The following is a 22,292-nucleotide window of genomic DNA, read 5'->3' as shown; positions in this document are numbered from 1 at the left end:
ATGTGTACACACACACAGCCGGTGTGTATATGTGTACACACACACAGCCAGTGTGTATATACCAGGAGAGGCCTCTGTTTTGAGCCTTCCCCAGCAATGCTATCCTCCTTCTCAGGAGACTTATGAACTTTCATCTTAAAATGACTCGACAGGAGCCGGGCGGTGGTGGTGCACACCTTTGATCTCAGCACTTGGGAGCCAGAGGTAGGTGGATCTCTGAGTTCGAAGCCAGCCTAGTCTACATAGTGAGTTCCGGGATAGCCAGGGTTACACAGAGAAAACCTGTCTCAAAAAACCAAACCAAACCAAACCAAACAAAATAAAACAAAAACCAAACAAACCAAAAACAAAACAAAACAAAAAAAACAAACAAAAAAAAAGAAAAAAAAAATCCGAGTTGCTAGAATGTGATTACAGTGACTCCAAACTGCTAATCCCAGTGTGAGACTGCATTATACAGGCCTTCATTTATCCCAGGAAAGGGACAGGCAGGGGAGAGGACTTGGACACAGGCATCAGAAGGCAGAGCTGTCTCTGTTCTTTGTGCAGGTGTGTATGGGGAGGAAGGACAGTCCTGTCACAAAGCCTGGGGAAAGAGATGAGAAAAAAGGTCACATGTGGGACAAATACCAGTCTCTTACGTCTGCTTAGCTACAGTCAGGAATGGGCTTAGAAACTTTCTCATCTTGGTTCCTTTGAACTATGTACTGTAGTTAAAGACTAGCCCAGAAGCAGGAAGCAGCCCACCTCCAAGAGCCCATTTCAGGATCTCCTGTGTATGCTGGGGCTGTAACTCAGTTTAAGCATGTGTGTGCTTTGCATGCAAAATGCCCTGGGCTTGATCCTCAGCACCACAAAATGAAGCAAAACATAAAACCTCCCTTTTGGCTTGGCTCTGCCATCTCACACCAAAAAACTGCTCTCTGAAAACAATCAGGGCTCTTGTGATGATCTCAATATCACAGATAAGAGACTCATGATCTCTAAACTGAAGCCACATCCTTTTGTGCTGGTACCACCACACTTACCTCTCCCTTCCTTCCTTCCTTCCTTCCTTCCTTCCTTCCTTCCTTCCTTCCTTCCTTCCTTCCTTCCTTCCTTCCTCCCTCCCTCCCTCCCTTCCTCCCTTCCTCCCTCCTTTCCTCCCTCCCTCCCTTCTTTCCTATCCTCTTTTCCTTTATTCCTTCCTTTCTTTCATTCTTATTTCCTTCTTCTCTCTCCCCCTCCCTCCCTCCCTCCCTCCCTCATTTCTTCCTTCCTTTCTTTTCTTCTTCCTCCCCTGCTTCTCCTTCTCCTTCTTCTTGTGCATGGTGTGCCTTGGTGTGAACCCAGGGCTTTCCTTGATGTCCTTGCCCAGCCAGTTGAGTGAAAAGCTGATGAGCTTCTGTTTCCTCAGCCCAGGGGCTACTGCTACTTAGAAGTTATTTTTATTATTACTATTTTAGTCAACAAGTGGAAATTATATGTTTATGATGTACAGTATTGCTGTGACCTGACAGGCTTGGATTCTGGAACCCTGACTAGGGACAGTATGGGAATGAAGAAAGGACAGACACACATACAGTGAAGCTGGGATCAGGTGGGATTCTGTTACCATATGGCCACAACCTGGTACCTCATTGTATTTAATATGTACAGCATAGGGGGAGGGGTGAGCTAGTCTCCATAGGAGGTATCCATAGGCAATCGGTCTCGGCTGTAAACATCTGGGAGGAGGAAGTTAAAGTTGCTAGTCTTTTCATACACTGCTCAATCATTCACAAACACTCATACTCGAGACTCCAAAGGAAAGCTTTGCCATTCCTTTTGAGCCTAGCCCATATGACCAATTGCTCCTTGAGTCCAAGGTCTTGGGAGTCCTGGACACAGCCATGTCCATGTCAAAATTCACATTTACTTAGGACTTTACTCAGAGCTTCCTCTGCTCCCTCCATGGAGATGTTTTGATACAAACACATAAAATAGAATCAGGAAAATTAATACATTAAACATTTTACATTCTGTTTTTTTATATGATATGAACATTTTAGAATGGACTCCTGTAACAACATTCAAGTATACTGTACATTTTTTTTTTTTTTTTTTTTTGTTTTTCGAGACAGGGTTTCTCTGTGTAGCTTTGCGCCTTTCCTGGGACTCACTTGGTAGCCCAGGCTGGCCTCGAACTCACAGAGATCCGCCTGGCTCTGCCTCCCGAGTGCTGGGATTAAAGGCGTGCGCCACCACCGCCCGGCCAATACTGTACATTTTTATTTACCACAGTCACCTTGCTGTGACTCCAGAACTTTTTCTTCCTATGTAACTGAAATGTTATCTATCACCACCTGGGGGACCAGCCTCCAGGCAGCACAGGGCTCAAAGGGAAAGCCACAGCATCAGCATGGACTAGACTTTTCTATCTGAGTAAGTTGATGGTTTTCTTCTTTATTCTCCATTCATTTCTGTTCTTCTGTTCTTTCATGTCTTTCCACAGCTTATACACCCCAACAAACTCAGGCAACATGGGAGTCACAAAGAGGTTACATTCCATTTTTAAGTGAATGATTACAGAACCCATGACTATGTCAACATTTTGAACTATCACCCTGTAACCAGAAGTCATACATCCTGGATTTCTTTCAGACCTCAGAGGTGGAAAGTGCCTTGGGAAAGTGTCTTGGGACATGGAGATGCCTGAGGATGTCATAAATTCTCTAGTTCAGGCTCAAGTCAACATTCCTGAGATAACATAGTCTCTTAGCTTCAGCTCTAGTCAGCACTCCCAAGACACTGTGACAACATGATGCTTTAAATCTCAAAATGTGCTTTCTGCCCTGTGTGCAGCCCCTGATAATGAAATGAAACCCGTAGCCCCTTTTTGGAGCTAGCGAGTCAAGTTATTCTCTGTAGCTCTGACTAGTCATATTTTTTTTTCTGGCAGTGTATTTGAATAAAAGCTGCTTTTGTTTCTAGACTTTGGTGTTCTACTCCCTGTTATATGCACAATTTCAGGACCCAACACTCTCATGCATAAAAACAGTCAGTCAGCTGTACTTTGAATTTTCAGGGTGTATACCCATATCAGCAAATTGAGATCAGGAATGGGTGCAAGGAATTAATTATTCATCAGCTAGTAATAATTGGGCTGTTTTATATTTATGACCCTAGCCTAATGAATCAGACAGCTCAGCTTATGCATTCTTGTGAACTTCAGATTGTTTTTCTGGGGTCATTTATCTTAAAAACCATTAGCAAGGCATCTGGTTTAACCTGAGTTATTTTGAAACTTTGTTTCAGTTAATGCTGTACACTGAAACCTGTGACTGCATCTTTTCAGTATAAAGAGAATTAGAGCCAGCCTGGCTCCTGAGGTAAATTCAGTTGTTTACCTTTATAGTAAACCTGAGCTATGATCTAAGGTAGTTTCTAGGTTGAAACATACCCTTTTATCTATTTTTATTCATCAAAATTCTGTATAGGCTATCATTATCAATTAGACAGTACAGCTTAGGGAGGAATCACCTTCTTGACAATCCACAGATAAAAATGCCCAGTAGATTGGGAAGTTTTCATGAGATAAACACACTGCATTACAGGCAGTGGGGATCTCTCCACATCTACTCACACCATGCCAGATACCAAAGAAAGACTGTAGAAGCAAACATATAAAGGCACAGCAGAAGCAAAAGACATTGTGAGGTCTGTAGTCTTGTAGACTTGCTTAAAGGAAATTGACCCATCAGAGAGTTTCCTCCTGGTGGACTGACACCTTGAACTTCAATTGCTACCTGCTGGCTCCTCTGACACGGCCACCAGCAGTTGTCCACCTTCACGAATACTTCCCCACTCTCACACTGCCCCCCAGCCACCAACAACCACAGTTCTACTCTCTGCCTTTTTATTTATTTATCCACATTTATGTAGATATGAGTGTGCCTATATGAGTGTATACACACTACATCCATGCAGGTAGCTACTAAGGCCAAGGGGTGCAGATCCCCTGGTACTGGAATTACAGGCAGTTGTAAGTCAACCGATGTGGGCGCTGAAAACCAAACTGAGGTCTTCTGGAAGAGCAACAAGATATCTCCCCAGCCCATTATTATTATTATTATTATTATTATTATTATTATTATTATTGTTGTTGTTGATGTTTTATTTTGAGATGGAGTTTTCACATTCTGCCCAGCTAACTTCAAACATTCTGCTGATCTGTGTCTTGACTGAGGAGACTGAGACTACTAATAAACAGTTATTATTGAAAGATTTGTGTTAATATGTCTGCTGTTTTGTTAATTTAGAAGTATTTGGTGTTTTCCTAATCCTCACTTGCTGAACAAATATATTTTTTCCCTGTAGACTCTTGAATATATTTGTAGTTTTCTTCCTTCTGAATAATTCTTCTCAGTTTTCTCTGTGAAGCCAGCTTAGTGGGCATAAGTTCCTTAAGCCTGTTCTTGTTATGAAATGTTTCTCTTTCTCTATCAGTCTTGACAGTGTTGCTAGGTATAGTGGTCTGCATCCGCAGCTGTACTCTTACAGCACTTGAGATGTATCAGTCCAGGTACAGTGGTCTGCTTCCACAGTTGTGCTCTTATAGCACTTGAGACACACCAGTTCATGTATAGCGGTCTGCATCCATAGATTTCCTCTTACAGGACTTGAGACACACCAGACCATACCCTCTGCCATGTATGTGACTTGGCTTTTCTTTCTTGCAGCTTTTGTTCTGTGTGTTTAGTGTTTTAATCATAGTATGATGTGAGGAGTTTCTTTTCAAGTCCTGTTTGATGTCCTATATGCCTCTTAAATCTAGATGGGAACTCTTTCCCTAGATTTGGGTAATTTTCTATGGTTGTATTAAAAATATTTTCTATGTCTTTGGAATGGAATTCTTCTATGCTCAAAATTCACAATTTTGGTCTTTGCAGGATGTCCCAAAGATCTTGTGTATTCTCTTCATATTTATATTAATTTCTCATTGTCCTTACTGCATGTCCTAATTCATATACCTTGTCTTCAAGCTTTGTTGTTCTATCCTCTCCATACTGTATTCTATTCATGAAACTTTCCCCCGAGCTTTTAATTTGACTTATTGAAATTTTCATTTTTAGGATTTCAGTTTGATTTTTTTCAAGTATTTCTATCTTATTATTGGATCCCTTATTCCATTCATCTGTTTGTGTTCTTTTGCAATTCTTTCAGGAGTTTATGTCTTCTTTGATTTCTTTGTTCACACTTATCATTCTTTTGAATTCTTCATTGGCATTTCATCTAAGGTTCTCTGACTGGTGGGGACATTACTTGTAGACTGATGGTTTCTGGATGAGGCATATTGTTTGTTTTTTATGTTGCTTGTGCTTTTGTGTTAGATCAGTTGTTCACTTAAAAAAATTAAGTTACTTTCTTTCAGGAGAAGTGTTCTCAATGTTTGGGAGGGACTAGGTTGTAGTGGTTGAGGTGTCACCTTTGTTTGTTAGACTGAAGTTTGGGACACTAGGCTTTATCCTCAGTACTCTTCCAAGAGAAGACAACTGTCTACAACAGCATTTGTTTCGAAAACCTTTGCCCATCATTTTGCCCTGTGGTGGTGTCTACTGTTAGTGGGAACATGTGTTGCTTGGAAGCAGCATGAAAGAGGGATCCTGTTTTACTAATCTGTTAGTCCTTGTCTTTTGACTGGTGAGTTGGAGCCATTTGTATTCAGAATTATTACTGAAAGATGTGTGTTGATTCCAGTGATTTTGTGGTGGTTGGCATTTTCTTAGTCTTCATTTATTAACAAAATATGTTAGCATATTTTTCTCTGTACCTTCCTGGATTTATCATTCTTTTCCATTCCACATATTCCGTCCAGTATTCTCTTTAGAGCTGGCTTCATGTTCATAATTGTTTTAGCCTGCTTTTATCATGAAAAGCTTTTCTTTCCCCTCTTCTCCACTATGAGAAATAGTTTTGCTGGATATAGTAGTCTGGGTTGGAAATTGTAATCTTTCAAACTTTGACATATATCCTCTCATCTGTCTGGATTTTAGAGTTCCCATTGAAAAATGAGCTGTTCTGATGGGTGATGTCTTTACATGCACTTAGCCCTCTCACTTTCAGTATGTTTTATTTTTCCAAATGTTTAGTGTTTTGACTATAAAACCACACGGGGAGTTTCTCTTCTCATCTTGTGTATGTGGTGTTCTGTGAGCCTCTTCTACCTGGATGGGCATCTTTTTCTTTAGACTTAGGACACTTTCTATGATTTTATTGAAAATATTTAATATTCCTTTGGCACAGAATTCTCCTTCTTCTATGCCCATAATTTACAAATTTGTGTTTTCATAGTTTCTCAAACATTTCTCATGCTCCTTTCATAATTTTTTTTCAAAAATTTATCATTGAGTTTGACTGAATGATCCAATTCCTCCACCTTATATTTGGGTCCTGACAGTCTGCCTTCTACATGGTCCATTCCATCAGTGAGGCTTTCTTCTGAGGTGTTATTTGACTTACTGAATTTTCCATTTCCAGTGCTGTATCAGTTTTGTTTTTCTTCAGTATTCCTATCTTTTTGCTGAATTCTATTTTCATATCCTAATTTCACATCTGGATTTCATTCAGTAGTTTGTGTTTGCTTCATTCCAGAGATTATAAACTCATTCCCATGGTTATTTGTCTGGCATTTCATCTAAGTTACTGTCATTGATGACTATTACTATTGGAGTGGCAGATTTGAAGGAGATGTATCTTGGCATCTCATGTTACTTCTGTTGAGACTCACCTACCTGGAGCCATTTTTTAGCTAAGTCTTTCTGTCATGCCTGTGTTGAGTGAGCATTTCCTTCAGTGTTTGGTATTTCCTCTGCTTGATGGGTATTGGTTCAGCTCAGTGTTACTTGAAATTCTGGTCATGGAGACACTAGTGTTGGTTCATGGATGGAGTAATAGAAGGTATCTTGGCTCAGTTACAGGTGTGGCATGGTTTCTGGCCTCATAAACCAGAGTCAGTATATTGTGGTGGGGTTTATGCTAGGGGTGGTAGATCAGGGTCTCTGATCTCCTCAGCCTGGGCTGAGTAGTGTTATAGGAGTGTGTGCGAAAACCATGACCCCTAACTTCATAAGTCAGGGTGCTCATGGACTGCTATGCATGTATGCCAGGTGTGGGTAGGTTGAACATCCTCTGGCTTCAGTTCAGGCAGGAGTATGCACTGGAGTGTGGGAGGGGATTGCACACCTCTGGCTTCACTGGCCAGTTGAGGACAGGGTGGAGGAAGTGTGCAGAAGAGGCATCTAACCTGCCTGGCTGGGATGAGCCTGGGATACGGAAGTATGTGGTACACATGGCAAGTCCTGAGTCTTGTACCCTCTTCAGTCATGGTGAGTGTTCAGGGTAGCAAAAGTATTTGCAGGGGTATTGGGAGTCTTGAGACTTCTAGTGTGACTGGCTGGGGGCGGATATGGAGTGGTGGATGTACACAGCAGCAGAGAGTGACAGGGCCTTCTGCTGGGATAAGCATGGAGAGCAGTCAAAGTGTGTGCGAGAGTGAGGAGGTTCCAAGGCCACTAATCCGTCTAGCTAGGGTAAGCAGGACAGTGGGACATGGCAGGATAAGGGTCTCTTGAAACTTCTAACCTGTCTAGCCTGGGTGAGATCACAGAGAGGTGGAAGGATGAGTGGGAGGTCTCAAGATCTCTGACCTACCTGGGTGGGGTGAGTGCAGGCCAGTAGGAATGCATGGGAGGGACAGGGATTGCCTAAGACCTCTAACATGTATGGCTGGATGGTCAGGCAGCAGGGATGCGTTTATTCCAGGTCTTGAAGATTTATCATAATAGGAGGGAACTGACTTTCCCATGATAATTCAAAGGGGAGGGGCAAGACATGGAGGGCCTCTGGAATGAGGGAAGTATCCCACTCCTGAGTCAGCTCTTCAGATGTTATGGTTTGGGGATGTGCCCATCAATTCCAGGGATTGCCTAGTAATTCAGGGTGGAGCCTACAGGAGAATTCAAAACACAGGTTTGAAGCCCCAGCTGGGCTGAGTCCTTCCTCAGTTGGGTTTTGAGCCAATTGCTCATGGTTTCTCCCCTGGGACCAAGTCCTGCAATACTGGAATACAAGTCCCTGTTACGAGCTCCTCTGAGGTTATTTCTTTTACCTTGGTAAAGTGAGATCTCTTCTGAAAAACTCTAAAGAAAAAAACAAAAAACTTGAGCTTATGGGTCACTTGGTTCAAAAAATCTTGCCTTTTTTTCCCCCCAGTTTGCCATCCAGATTAAAAGTGTAATTTGGCAAATTTATTCTATTTTGTTTATTTATGTATATATTTATTACTATTATTATTGACTGCATGGGAATTTCCTACCATCTGGAAGACGAAATTCAGGATAAATGCTCAGGGATGGCTTTGCTTACAGTACAGATGTTTTCAGCTGGAGGGTCTGAGAACAGTCATGACAGAAGAAGTAGAAGTATCTGAAGTGCGGAGACATGTCACAGTGCAGGGAAAGTGGAGGGAAGTTGAGGAGGCTGAGAGAAAGGCAAGAACCAGCCGCCCGGGCCTCACCTGCACCCTCTTTCCCAGTGTTGGCTCATCCAGGCCCCTGGGCAGAGCTCAGCCTGGCTTCTCACTACCTATGTCTCACTCCTGGGCCACTGCCAAGGCTTAGGCATGAAAAATGGACGTGAGTCTCAGGGCCCAGGCGGGATTGATACAGAAACCATCAGCATCAGGACCATCTTAGTCACTGTTTTATTATGGTGAAGAGACACCCTAACCAAGGCAGCTTATAAAAGGAAGTATTTAAATGGGGGCTTGCTGACAGTTTTGGAGGGTTAGTCCATGGCCATCATGGTGAGGAGCATGGTGGCAGGCAGGCATGGTGCTGGAGCAGTAGCTGAGAGGTCACATCTGAGGCACAAGCACATGACAGAGGGAGGGAGGGGAGGAGAGAGGGAGGGAGGGAGGAAAAGAGAGAGAGAAAGAGAGAGAAAGAGAGAGAGAGACCCTGCTGTAGGCCTCTAATACCTCAAAACTCACCCACAGTGACACGTTCCCTTCAATAAGGGCACATTTCCTAATCCTTCCTAAACAGCCCACCAACTGGGAACCAAACATTCAAATATACTAGTGTATGGGGCTATTCTTATTCAAACCATCACAAGGCTGTTCAAAACCTGGTCAGCCTTTGCCTAGCACCAGCATCTCTTCCCTCCTCAGGCCCTGTTCTAAGCTCCCATATTTGTGTTCCCTTTTTGGCTGTCCACATGGCTGCCAACATCTTTGGAAGACTTGGGCATTATGGTATTTGTGGTAGTTTGAATGTAATTAGCCCCATATGCTCATAGGGAATGGTAGTCCTGGGAAGTGTGGCTTTGTTGGAGTAGGTATGGCCTTGTTGGTGGAAAGACATCATTGTGGAGGTGGACTTTGAGGTCTTATATAGGCTCAAGTCATGCCCAGTATCTCAGACCACTTTCTGTTGCCTGCTGGTCAAGATGTCAGACCCCTCAGCTCCTGCTCCAACATCATGTCTGCCTGCATGCTGCCATGCTTTCCACCATGATGATCACGGGCTGAACCTCTGAACTGTAAGCCAGCCCCAGTTAAATGTTTTCCTTTATGAGTTGCCATGGTCATGGTGTCTCTCCACAACAATAGAAAGCCTAGGACAGCTTCCTTCAAGATACCTCCTGAGTATGTTGTGGGGTACCCACAACTGCTTGCCTGGAAGAACCCAGTGGCCCCTCAGGCTCGATATGGGATCAGTTTGGCAGCTGTAGATCTGTGTTGACTCCCCAGTCTGAGTGGGGGCCTTGCCCGACAGCTACAGGGTGCATGCTTTGACCATTGTTGTACTAGCAGGGTGGGGCCTGTTTGCACCCTTGACTCTTCCCCACCTTCCCACCATGGAGTGTGATAGGCTATGAAGGAGGCTGGAGTGGGTAGGACCTTCTGCAGCTGGGCTGTGGTTATGGCTCCTAAGGGGGCTTGTCAGCCCTTTCGAAGCCCAGTTCCCACAGTCAGAGGACAGAGAAGAGCAGAGGAGGAGGACAGAAGAAAGAAACTGGCTGGTGAGATGGGTGTACTCACTGAGGAAGAGACAGAAGGAGAAGATTTCAGGGCTCCTTAAATTCAGGCTCTTAAGGGATTATTTTTTAGAGATGTACATCTCATCGCCCGTGGAAGCTTGGATATTGTTACTGGTGGATATTGGAGACTGGAGGGCACTTCCTGGAATTTCCAGATTCTTTTATTTATTTATTCATTTTTGAGACAGGCTCTTGATATGTAGGCCAGGCTGGCCTGGAATTCACTATGTAGATGAGGCTGGCCTTAACCTCACAGCGATTCACCTGCATTGACTCCTGCATGCTGGTACTAAAGGTATGTACCACCATGCCCAGCCATTTTCAGGTTACTGTGTCCTAGAGCAAGGAATGAAAGCAGGGACACATGGGATGTGGGAGAAACAGAGACAGTGTATTAAGAAAAAGATTGAGTTGGAGAGATGGCTCAGTAGTTAAGAACACTTGCTGCTCTTGCAGAGGGATGGAGTTTGGGTGCCAGCACCCACTTCAGGTAATTCTCAGCTGCCTGTAACTCCAGCTTCAGGGAATCTAACACCTTCTTCAGGCCTCTGAGGTTACCTGTAGTGTCTCCCCCGAACGTGTACATGTATGTTTGCATGTGTGTGTGTGTGTGTGTGTGTGTGTGTGTGTGTGTGTGTGTGTGTGTGTGTGTATGTACCTATGAGTGTAGGTGCCCATGGAAGCCAGAGGCATTGTATCCTCTGGAGTTGGAGTTACAGATGGTTGTGAGCTGCCTGACATGGGTGCTGGCAATTGAACCTCTGGAAGAGTGGTAAGTATTCTTAACTGCTGAGGCATCTCTCCAGCTCCCATGGGACTGTCTTACAGTTATTTATTTGCTTATTCTGTCAGAAATTTGAGTAAAAGATGGTAATAAGGTGAAGTTTGGTCAAGATCCCAGTAAACCCCAAGTCCGCCTACTCTGCTTTCCTAGGATTCCTAGGGAAGGGAAGTGGTAAATGAAAAGCTGACATTTACTTCCAATTGCAGGCTATTGTCACAATCTGGAGTTGGACAGGGTGTTATGATATATCATGTGGGGGACCCCAGCTGGCCAGGCCAGGGTATCCCACTTATGCAGGGAAACATGACGGGCAGATGCCAATGGGTATGAGAGTGTAAACTCTAAGATATTGTGTACTTTCTGGAACTATAATGAAATATCTGGAGCAAAGTTATTTGAGACAAGGTCTGTCTTAGGGTTTCTATTGCTGTGAAGACACCATAACCATAGCAATTTTTTTTAATTAAGAAATTTTTTGTTCATTTTACATACCAATTACAGATTCCCCCTCTTCCCTTCTCCAGCCCTTCCAGCCTTCTCCCTCCAACCCACCCCCCATTTCCTCCTACAAGAAGGTCAGGCCTCCCATGGGGAGTCAACAGAGCCTGGTACATTCAGTAGAGGCAGGTCTAAGTCCCTCCCCTTGTCTTAAGGCTGTTCAAGGTGTCCCACCATAGGTAGTGGGCTCCAAAAAGCCAGTCATGAACTGGGAATGGATCCTGATCCTACTGCCAGAGGACCCCTAAAGCAGATCAAGCTACACAACTGTCTTGCGTATGCAGAGGTCCTAGTCCAGTACCACAGCAATTCTTATAAAGACAACATTTATTTGGGGTGGCTACAGTTTCAGAGGTTTATTTCATTATCATGGTGGGAATGGTGGTGTGCAGGCAAGCATGGTGCTGGAAAAGGAACTGAGAGTTCTACATCTTGAGCTACAGGCAACAGGAAGTAAACTTGGTCACTGGGTGTAGCTTAAGCATAGGAAACCCCCAAAGCCCACCCACAGTGACACACTTCCTCCAACAAGGCCACACCTACTCCAACAAAACCACACCTCCTCATAGTGCCACTCCCCATGGGGGAGCATTTTCTTACAAACCACCACTGGGTCTCACTATGTAGCTCTGGTTGTCCTGGAATTTGATGTATAGACCAGGCTGACCTCGAACTCACAGGGATCTGCCTGCCTTTGTCAGTCAAGTGCAGGAATTAAAGGTGCAGACTACCATACCTGGTTGCAAGGATACTATATATACCAGGTGGTAGTGCATGCCTTTAATCCCAGCACTTGGGAGGCAGGTGGATTTCTGTGAATTTGAGGCCAGCTTGGTCTACAAAGTAAGTTCCAGGAAAGCCAGGGCTGTTACATAGAGAACCCTGTCTCAAAAAACCACTGCCCCCCCCAAAGTACATACATATCTATCTATCTATCTATCTATCTATCTATCTATCTATCTATCTATCTATCTATCTATCTACCTACCTACCTACCTACCTACCTACCTACCTACCTACCTACCTATCTATCTATCTATCTATCTATCTATCTATCTATCTATCTGAGACAGGGTTTCTCTGTGAAGCCTTGACTGTCCTGGAACTTGCTTGGTAGACCAGGCTGGAATGGAACTCACAGAGATCCACCTCCCTCTGCACACCTCCCCCTACTCCACCTCCCACCCCGGGGATTAAAGGCATGCACCGTCAACACTTGGCACAAGGGTTACTTTACAAAGAAAAGAGGTTTATTTAGGTCATAGCTCTAGAGAGTGAGAGGTATTGTGCCATCATTAGCTTGGCTCTGGTGAGGACTTTATGGTGGAGGGAAAGGAGAGAGCACATCCTGAAAAACAGGAAGTGGCTCCGGGGAGGCTGAAGTCCCACAACCTTTGAAGGCACATAGCAAGCGACCTTGTACAAGCACCGCCTCTTGAAGACCAACTCCCTCCACCGAGGCAGAATCCTTTCTCCATCCTTCAGTTTCCAGGCCCCTTCCATGCCTTGTCAGCAGCAGGAGAGCACCTGCGAAGGAAAAGGCATTTGGAGAGGCTCGCATCAGAGGGAAGTGTACCGGAGGGTAGGTTTCTGGTGAGAAATAGCAGCTTAATCACCCAAATCCTAGGCCTTTGAGGTCATGGCATCAATCAGCCCTGACTGAGACACCAGGGTAACCTGCCTTATCCAACCTGGTGGTTCCCTTAAACCTTTGCCCGGAACCCAAAGAGAAGGGTATAGGAGAGACACCAGGCAATCTATTTCCTTCCTCCCTTCCCAGTTCACCTTCTTTCCCAGCTTCCTACTCTCAACACTGCCTCTGCAGACCCTGAAACTCCACTAAGGGCCGGCATAGGGCGCTCAGATGCTACCTAGCTCTGCGTGTACTTGAACGAGTGTGTTCCCCCATTAGAGACCCAGAGTGTTCCCCAGGGGTCTATCTTTATACCTTCAGCGTCAGAAAAGCAGGCCCTTTCCTTTTTTTTTCAGCACTTAAACTTCCTTTTCTCATTAGCAGTGCTCTGGAGAGAGAGGAAGAGGAGGAGGCACTAATTAAGGAGCTTGGATGAGTTTGCCCCAATCTCCAACCTTTCCCAAACATCTGCCCTGCCGGCCAGGGGCAGCCAGAGCCTGCTGCTAGTCTTCTTGCTCTTTTGAGAAGCCATCAGAAAGCATCTGCAAACAACCATGATTGCCTTAAAATGGAGAGAAGCACATTTTCCAATTACAGTCCGGGTGATTGCTCCGGCTTTTAATTAATGGAGTGTGCATCTGTTTGCGGAGACCCTTTTTAATGCGCTTTTTTGGAGTTCCTTAATTAGTTACAAGAAGCTGCAGGTGTTCTGGCAGGCACACAGTGGACCTGGGACAGCTTCCAGAAGAGACTCTTCTTTAATGTAAATATTTAGTCATTTGATGATGAGGCTCGTTTTAGAGTTTTGTTCCTATTTGGTGTGCAAGCAGTGGTGTCGGAAGATACATCCAGGCTTCATTCAGATTGTTGACAAAATAAATTGAAACGGAAGAGACCAATTTTCATTATGACAGACACTTATCTGCTGTTAGACCATTACCGGAATGACAAGTTATTCTCATGTTGTCACAGTGAGCCTGCTGCCTGGGTTGGTCTGGGACAGAGATGCTGGTGAAGGTGATGGGCTGCTGCATGCTAATTCTGTACCTGGGACTGCATTTGATACCTGCTATTCAGAGGGATGCTGCGGGGAGTGAGTGAGGTTTTGTCTTTCTGGTGAGTGGAGATTGTCCTGACAGTGTGGATGAGTCGGAAAGGCTTACCTCTCTGCAGCAGGTCATGAAAAATTGGCGTTGTTGCTTTTTCCTGAAGTCATTACCACCTCTGGATTTGCGTGCCAATGTTGCCATGTGAAAGATGTTCCAGGCCGAGGTGAAAGTGTCTGTGATAATTGGATGTGTGGGTGTCAGAGGGTGAGGACAGAGAGGTGGGTGAAAGGGAAAGTGTGGGCTCAGGACCCCTGAGAACGAGTTCTCAGCACAAAGGAGATTTTTTTTTTTTTTTGCCCCAGAGGGATACAGGGCATAGATAAGGGACAAAGACAGGAGACAGAGGATGAGGGAGAAGGGGAAGGGAACAAGGGAGAGGGGCAGGGGTATTTGTTTTGGAGGACAAAGGACTGCCTCTGGATAGAGAGGAGACAGACGTGGCACATAGGCAAATGGCGGTTTATAAAGGGACTAGGGGAAACCCTGTGTTAGGATGAGGTGTTTAATTTTAATTGGGCATGTTAATTAGGTGAGTCAAAGGGGACTTCAATATTTTGATAGCTGAACCTTGATAGTCAGCCTCAGGAGGAGGAAGTGGCCAAATAAGGGAATAGACCTTAGGGGCTAGCTTTAGGAATGTAATCTAACAGTTTTTTTTTTTTTTTTTAAGCAAGGCAGAGGTAATTGGGGAGAAGGGCAAGGCCTGCCAGAGCCACATGCTCAAGTATGCTAGTGTCCCTTCAGTGGGCACACTGTGCTCTGTGGGTCAAGTGCTCCACAGCCTGTTACGATGGTGAGGTGTCATTGGAACCATTTCTCCCATTTATTTACATGTTGCCTTTGGCAGCCTTCATCACAACGGCAGCTAAGACTGCGGTTGGCATCTGGTTCTATATAAGACGTTCCCCTGCCCTTGATTTAGTGTGGTGTACTGGACAAAGCTCTGAGAAATTGGCTTTGGCGTCTGCTGCCTTCTTTCTAGGCCTCCTTGCCAGTTCTGTGGATTGAAGCAAAACTTTCTCCCCTCTCTGTGTTTAGTTGAGACATTGCGGCAGAAAATTTTTCTAATAAATTTTGTGTTTCACTAAAAGCACATACTGTGTAATAGGAAAAAGGAAGATAGTTTTCTTCTGTCCTTGATGTTTTCTGTGCTAAGAGCAAAGATGGAGTCACCGAAACAGAACGTAGCTTAGACGAGACACTTCTGTTTCCCATTACTACTCCACACCAACATGCTTTGTCATCTGCAGGACCAAGCGGCCTTTTCTTCTGGGAGAAGAAGAGTGGTCTGCCGGGGAGGGTGAAGGGGGGCGGTCAGGGCAGAGAAGGGGAGGGGCTAAGAAAGGTGGAGGAGCTGGGGAAGGTGGAGGAGCTGGGAAAGGTGGAGGAGCTGGGGAAGGTGGAGGAGCTGGGGAAGGTGGAGGAGCTGGGGAGGGCAGTTACTGTGCTGTGCTGCTCTGACCATACCCTGGTTCTCCCTGTAGGATAAGAGCAGGCTCTCTACCCTATAAATCATTTTAAAATTTCTATCTATTAATTTTCCTTTTAATTTAATTTTATTTATTACGTGTGTCTGTGTGTCAATGTGTGAGGATGCAGGCTCACATGTGCCTGTGTGGAGGTGTATGTGGAGGTCAGAGGACAAATCTCTCCTTCCACAGACGGTTCTGGGGCCCGAACTCAGATTGTTAGCCTTGCATGATAGCTTAATTTCCTTTCCTGTTGCTGTGGTAAAATACTCCAACAAAATGGCTTATAGGAGAGAGGATTTCTTTGGCTCACAGTTTCTGGCTTGAGTCCATTATGGCAGGGAGGTCACACTGACAGATCGTGGCACTTGAGAGAACTGGTTACATCCGTCCATAGGTAAGAGCAAGGAATTAATGCATCCATGCTTGTTAGTCCTCCAGCCTTACAGGATCCTGTATTTCCCTGCCCAGGGAAAGGGGCCACCCACAATGCACAAGTCTTCCTACCTCAATGGACACACCCAGGATGATAACCCACAGAGGATCTCAGCTGCGCTTCTTCCACGTGATTCCAGGTTGTGTCAAATTGACAGTCCTAACCAGCAGGTGTGGCAAGCCCTTTGACCTGCTGAGTCTTCTCACTAGCCCTCATCTATTTATTTTTTGACCCAGGGTCTCACACAGTCCAGGCTGGTCTCAAACTCACTACGTAGCTGGGCTTAGCTTTAATTATCTTGTCTCCACTTTTTGAATGCTGGAATTACAGGTATGAGCCACCATGCCCAAATGTTCCATAACATTAGTGTAAGGTTTCACAAGTCAGTGTAATACTTCTGTTTAGATAGATTTTTCTTTGGACTGACAGCTCATAAAAAACAACACAGAGACTTATTATTAATTATGAAAGCTTGACCTATAGCTTAGACTTGTCCCATTAGCTCTTATAACTTAAATTAACCCATTTATATTAATCTATATTTTGCCTTGTAACTTTTTACCTCTCTTCCATTTTATACCTCCTGTTTCTTCCTGGTGTCCTCTGGCATCTTTCCCATGCCTAGATTCATCCCTCCTTCTCTCTCTCTGCCCAGAAGTCCAGCCTAACTTCTTCCTGCTTAGCTATTAGCCATTCAACTCTTTATTAAAACAACCAGAAGGTGCCTTGGCAAAGACACATCTTCGCAATGTACAAAAAGACTATTCCACAACACTTCTGGGCTATGATTAAGGTTTGAAAGGTGTGGTGGTTTGAACAAGAACGCCCTCCACAAGCTCATATGTTTGAATGCTCAGTCATCAGGAAGTGGCACTACTTGGGAAGGATTAGTTGTTGGAGTAGGTGTGGCCTTGTTTGAATGCTCAGTTGTTGGAGTAGGTGTGGCCTTGTTTGAATGCTCAGTCATCAGGAAGTGGCACTACTTGGGAAGGATTAGTTGTTGGAGTAGGTGTGGCCTTGTTGGAGGAGGTGTGCCATTGGGGGTGGGCTTTGAGGTTTCACAAGCCCTAGCCAGGCCTCGTGGTTCTCTTTTCCTGCTACCTGTGGATCCAGATGCAGAACTCCCAGTTATTTCTCTAGTACCATGTCTGTGTGCCACCATGCTCCTCGCCATGATGGCAATGGACCAAACCTTTTGAACTGTAAGCCAGCCCCAATTAAACGCTTTCTCTTGTGAGAGTTGCTGTGGTCAGTGTCTCTTCACAACAACAGAACAGTGACTAAGGCAGAAGGCAACATTGACTTTATCTAATCACCCTGTGTGTGCCCAGTGCTGTAGGCAATTTCTTTCCTGCCTCATCATGGTGTCCACATAAGCAGTGCAGCTGAGAAGCTGTGACTGGCATTAAGTCTCTGACAGAAACAATCTTAAGGGAAGAAGGAGGGATTATTTCTGCTAAGAGTTTCAGAAGGTTGAGTCCATGGCCACAGGACTTGAGCATCCTTTTTGCTCCCATGCTTGGGGTATGATTGTGGGCAACGGTGTGGACTGGATTCTGCCCCTCTCTCCTGAGGTACCCTGGAACAGAGGTGGATAGCAGCTGTGCCCCACCTAACCACTGATGGCTGTCAATACCATTACTGCTGCCTTTGTGTCTCACTTGGTGTCACTTAGGGCCAGATCCATGGAGTGGGAAGAGGAACCATACATCCCCTTTGTCTTCTGTAATGGGAGTTGGTTTCTTGACTTTCTTTGGTTTGGGTTCTCCACAAACTGGAGAGCTATCTCTCTGCTGTGCAACTCAACAAAAGACAGCACAGTCCAGGTGTACCAAGAGATGTGTAGGCTGCTCATGCAGAGCTCCAGGGGATGATATTCACACTGGGGGCTGCAGGGGTTGTGAGCACAGCAGCTGCCTCTGGGGTAATGAACCCCACCTGTGCACCTGCCCTTTCTCTTCAGTGCCTGGCAGCCCCCTGCGCTGGGCATCCTCGGAGCCTACGGGACCATGTGTAGAATCACGCCAGCATTCTGGACACAGCAAAGGAGTTAGCTGGTGCCTTCTTGATGTGACTTCGATGGAGAGCATGCCAATTTTCATCAGCATGTTTTCACACATGCAAAGTGTTGAACTGATCATTTGCTCATTTTAGAGTTTGTGTTCCCCAGGCACTGGTCTCTCCTTCCTCTTTAAGCCTTTATAAAACCCTTTTTCCTCTGCTCAGAAAACACTATGTGGGTCTTATGCAAGAAGTTAATACTAAACTTGTAGTAGACATGCTTTTATTTAATGTCCAATGTTCAGTGCCAAAGGAGAGAGATTACTAGCAATTTTTAATCAACAAAAGTGTCTCCAACAGTTGTTAAGGGCTTGAAAATAGAGTTTAAAAGGAGATCCTTTTTCTTCCAATCACCTTACAAAATCCTATACTTGGCTCTGCTTGGTTGAGCTGTTTATGTTCATTTTCCCAGGTTTAATAACAGGAGATTCTTTTTCCATTATTTTATCTAGAATCCTGTATTTTGACATAAAACCGAGAAGCATTTCCACTTCTTACATTTTAGTTCCCTCACTACTCAAAGCAAAAGTAGTTCAATTAAATATCATTTGAGGGCTCCTTCGAGGCAGAGACCTTTGGAAATTGTTCTAGCCCTTTAACATTTAGAAAGGCGTATTTATAGAAGCAGGGTGTCTTGGCAGTGTGTGCTTGCTGCTCAGAGAGGGAAAGACTCCCTGCACTTTCCTCTGAAGAGTGAAGTCATTACATTTCGAGGCTGGCTATTAGGTGTAATGGAGAAGCTGCCTAGACGTGGCCTCCAGGGTCACAGGCTCATCAGGCTGGAGCCATGTGGAGGCTGTAAATGAGCTCCAAGGAGAGAGGCTGCTTCTGTGTTCACTGGATTAGGGAAACATCAGCTCAGATATTTGGGAGTGCTCAAGAACTCACAAGGAGGAATTTCCTTCCTGTCAAGGAAGGAGTGCCACATGTATTCTCTTATTCACCTTATATCCATCCATCTGTCTGTCTGTTTGTCCGTCTGCCCATCCATCCACCCATCCTTCTACCCATCCATCCATCCATCCATCCATCCATCCATCCATCCACCCATCCATCCATCCATCCACCCATCCATCCACAGACCCACCCACCCACCCACCTACCCATCCATCCATCCATGCATCCATCTGTCTATCTGTCCATCCATCCATCCATCCATCCATCCATCCATCCATCCATCCACCCACCCACAGACCCACCTACCTTCCTACCCACTTACCTACCTACCCACCCATCCATCTATCTACCCATCCACCCACTCATTCATCCACCCCACCCACCCATCCATCCACAGACCCACCCACCCATCCATCCATCCTGGAATTTACTGAATAAGATATATTATGCCCTTAATGAATTAGCTAGCTTTCTTATCATCTCAACACAATGCTCGAGAGAAACAACTTAAGGCAGGATTGTGATTTCAGATGTCTTAGTCTATCAAGGGGAGTGTGTGTAGTAAATGAGAACAGGTCAAAGCACGGTGTCATGGTGGACAGGCAGAAGAGAAAGGGGGATACCAGCACAATGATGGCATTCTTCTTTCCCCCTTTTATTCTATCTGGGGCCCTCACATGGGCGATATGTCCTACATTCAGGGTGAGTCTTTCCCCTTTAGTTAACTCTTTCTGAAAACACCTTCACAGACAAGCCCAGAAGTGGGCCTCACCAGTCTCCTTAGAGATGCTAAATCCACTCAAGTTGACAATGAAGGCTATCACGGGCAGCGGTGGTGCACGCCTTTAATCCCAGCACTCGGGAGGCGGAGGCAGGGGGATCTCTGTGAGTTCCAGGACATCCAGGGTTACACAGAGAAACCTTGTCTCAAAAAAATCCAAAGAGGGGAAAAAGATTAACTAACCATCGCGTTGTGTATCAGATGCTGCACATGTATGATACAGGAACCAGAGACACACAGAGGACCATAGGAAGAATCAGATACAGAAAGGGGTATGGGAAGGGGAGATGGCAGATGGCAGGGTGGGCCTAGGGATGCAAGTATCAAGAGGAAGTAGGTCAAATGTATTCCCATACCAGCATTTTATACTCATTCATGCTCAGCTTCCAATATCTTGATGTGGATTCTCCACTGTGCAAAGTTTCCACAGCCGTGTGTGCTCTCACAGGGCAGAATTTGTACTCAAGTTCAACAAATATACACCCCCAGGGTGGTGGTAGGAATCCGGTATACAGTACAAACAAACAACAAAATGTGATGTCTGGCTTCACGGAGTTCATAGTCCTGTGGGGCAAATGCACACAGGAAACTATTTGTAATTGTGATGGAAGCCGCAAGGGGAAAGTAGCAGATATGATGATGGCTTACTGAGCATTCACTACCAGCACCCAGCATTGTCCTAACGGTGTTAGTGCAGAGGAGACCCAGAAATAAGGCAGCAGGTGCAGAGACCCTTCCGGACTGGCCCGTTAGAGGACAAGCTGACATGGTGTGCATGGAGAGGGTTATTTACTTGAAAGCTGAAGAGAGGCAGGTTCTAGGCAGAAGTGATAGTGTGTGAAAGTCCTGGGGTGGGAAACAGCCACAGAGAAAGCTGAAGTTGGTTAGTTGGTGTCTGGAAAGGAATGGGTGATTGGGATTGGGACACTAGAGGGTCTTGTAGGCTCGAATGAGAGTGAGAGGCCTTCACTCTAGGAAGAGAGGGATGGCAGTTCAGAAATCTGTGAAGGGACAGCTTAGGTGAAAACCCCAACAGAAACATAGTAGGTTTGGATATCTTTATTATTGCCTGATGGACTCTTTCAAGGTATCCCAGCTGGTCATGAGGTAACCCTTAACTTACTGGGTTTTGCAGATTAGAGTTTCATCATTATCTTGTAATTCTTAATATGAAAAATATATATTGAATTAAAACAATATGCCCAAATTATAAGTAATTTAAACAATCAAACAGATATTAGATACTTTTCTTCCCCATTTTAGTGTCTTGTTGTACAGTCCAGGTCAGCCTCCAAGTCACAATCCTGCCTTCTAGGGGCTGGATAACTGGTGTGTGCCACAACACTCAGACTGAATGACGGAGCTTTCTCTCCCGTGTTCCCTCCTCCTTTCTCTGGTGTTGGGACTAGGGCTCAGCACTTGTACACACTGGGTGGGGGGGGGGTTCTCTAGAGGAACAGAACCCACGACGTGGGTTATGGATGAGTTAATCAAGTCAGATTATGTTCAAATAGCAGCAACAGCTGACTCTTACCCGAGAGACTGAGAGCCCATTCACTGCTCCGCCCTGGAGGCTGGTGCCTCAGTGGTTGGCGTCATCGCACAGTGGCTGTCACTCTCTGGGAGGCTGACAACTGGGAACAGTGGCTCTGATATCATTGACGGAAGCAGTAATGAGGTAAGTCAGCTCCAGGGCAAGAGGGGATGCCGAGCAGACAAAGGGCCGGGCCGGTTCCTTCTGCCGCGCCCTTTCTATCTGGACTGTTTCAGGAAGGTGCCACTCACACCAGAGGTGGTCTTTCCATATCAGCTAAAGCAATCAGGACAGTTCTTCGGTGGGTCTCTATTCAGGTGACTCTAGTTTTTGGCAAGCTGACATTAAAACTAACCATAACACTGGGCTATCTGCCACTAAGTTGTCTCTCCAGTCCCTTAGAGTCATTAATGGTAATTTTAGCGATTTTGGAACTGGAGTAAAAATATTAAAAAATTTCATTACTACCTGTGTATAAGTTTTTTTTTTTTTTCTTCTGAGGATGGTAACCAGGTCTGAAGAGGTCATTGTGGCCATTTCAAGTGTATAAGATGATACGAAAAGTTTTATTTGCCAAAGCAAGCTCACATTATTCAATTTAAAAATCAAAAAGTGAAACTAGAGAGATGTCTCAGAGATTGGGAACACTTGCTGCTTTTGCAGAAGACCTGGGTTGGGTTACCAGCACCCACATGGTAGCTCACAATCACCAGCAACTCCAGGTCTAAGGGATCCAACATCCTCTTCTGGCCTCTGTGGGCACATGTATATGGTGCACACACACACACACACACACACACACACACACACACACACACACACACACACACGCACACGCATTTGAATGAAGTGCTACAGGTGGAATAGGGCTTGTCCTCTGAAGCTCTGGTTGAAATGTAATATCATGACAGCGGAGTTGGAGGTGGACCTTTCATGAAGTGGTTAGTTCACAATGAGGAATTCATATCTTTCTCACATTGTGTACTGGCTGGTGTTGCATGTCAACTTGACACACGCTAGAGTCATCA

Source organism: Peromyscus californicus, unplaced genomic scaffold (assembly GCF_007827085.1).
Source record: "Peromyscus californicus insignis strain IS unplaced genomic scaffold, ASM782708v3 Scaffold_8__1_contigs__length_139910024, whole genome shotgun sequence".
Taxonomy (NCBI): Eukaryota; Metazoa; Chordata; class Mammalia; order Rodentia; family Cricetidae; genus Peromyscus; species Peromyscus californicus.
The sequence above is the reverse complement of the archived record's forward strand: the minus strand, read 5'-3'. Positions refer to the sequence as shown.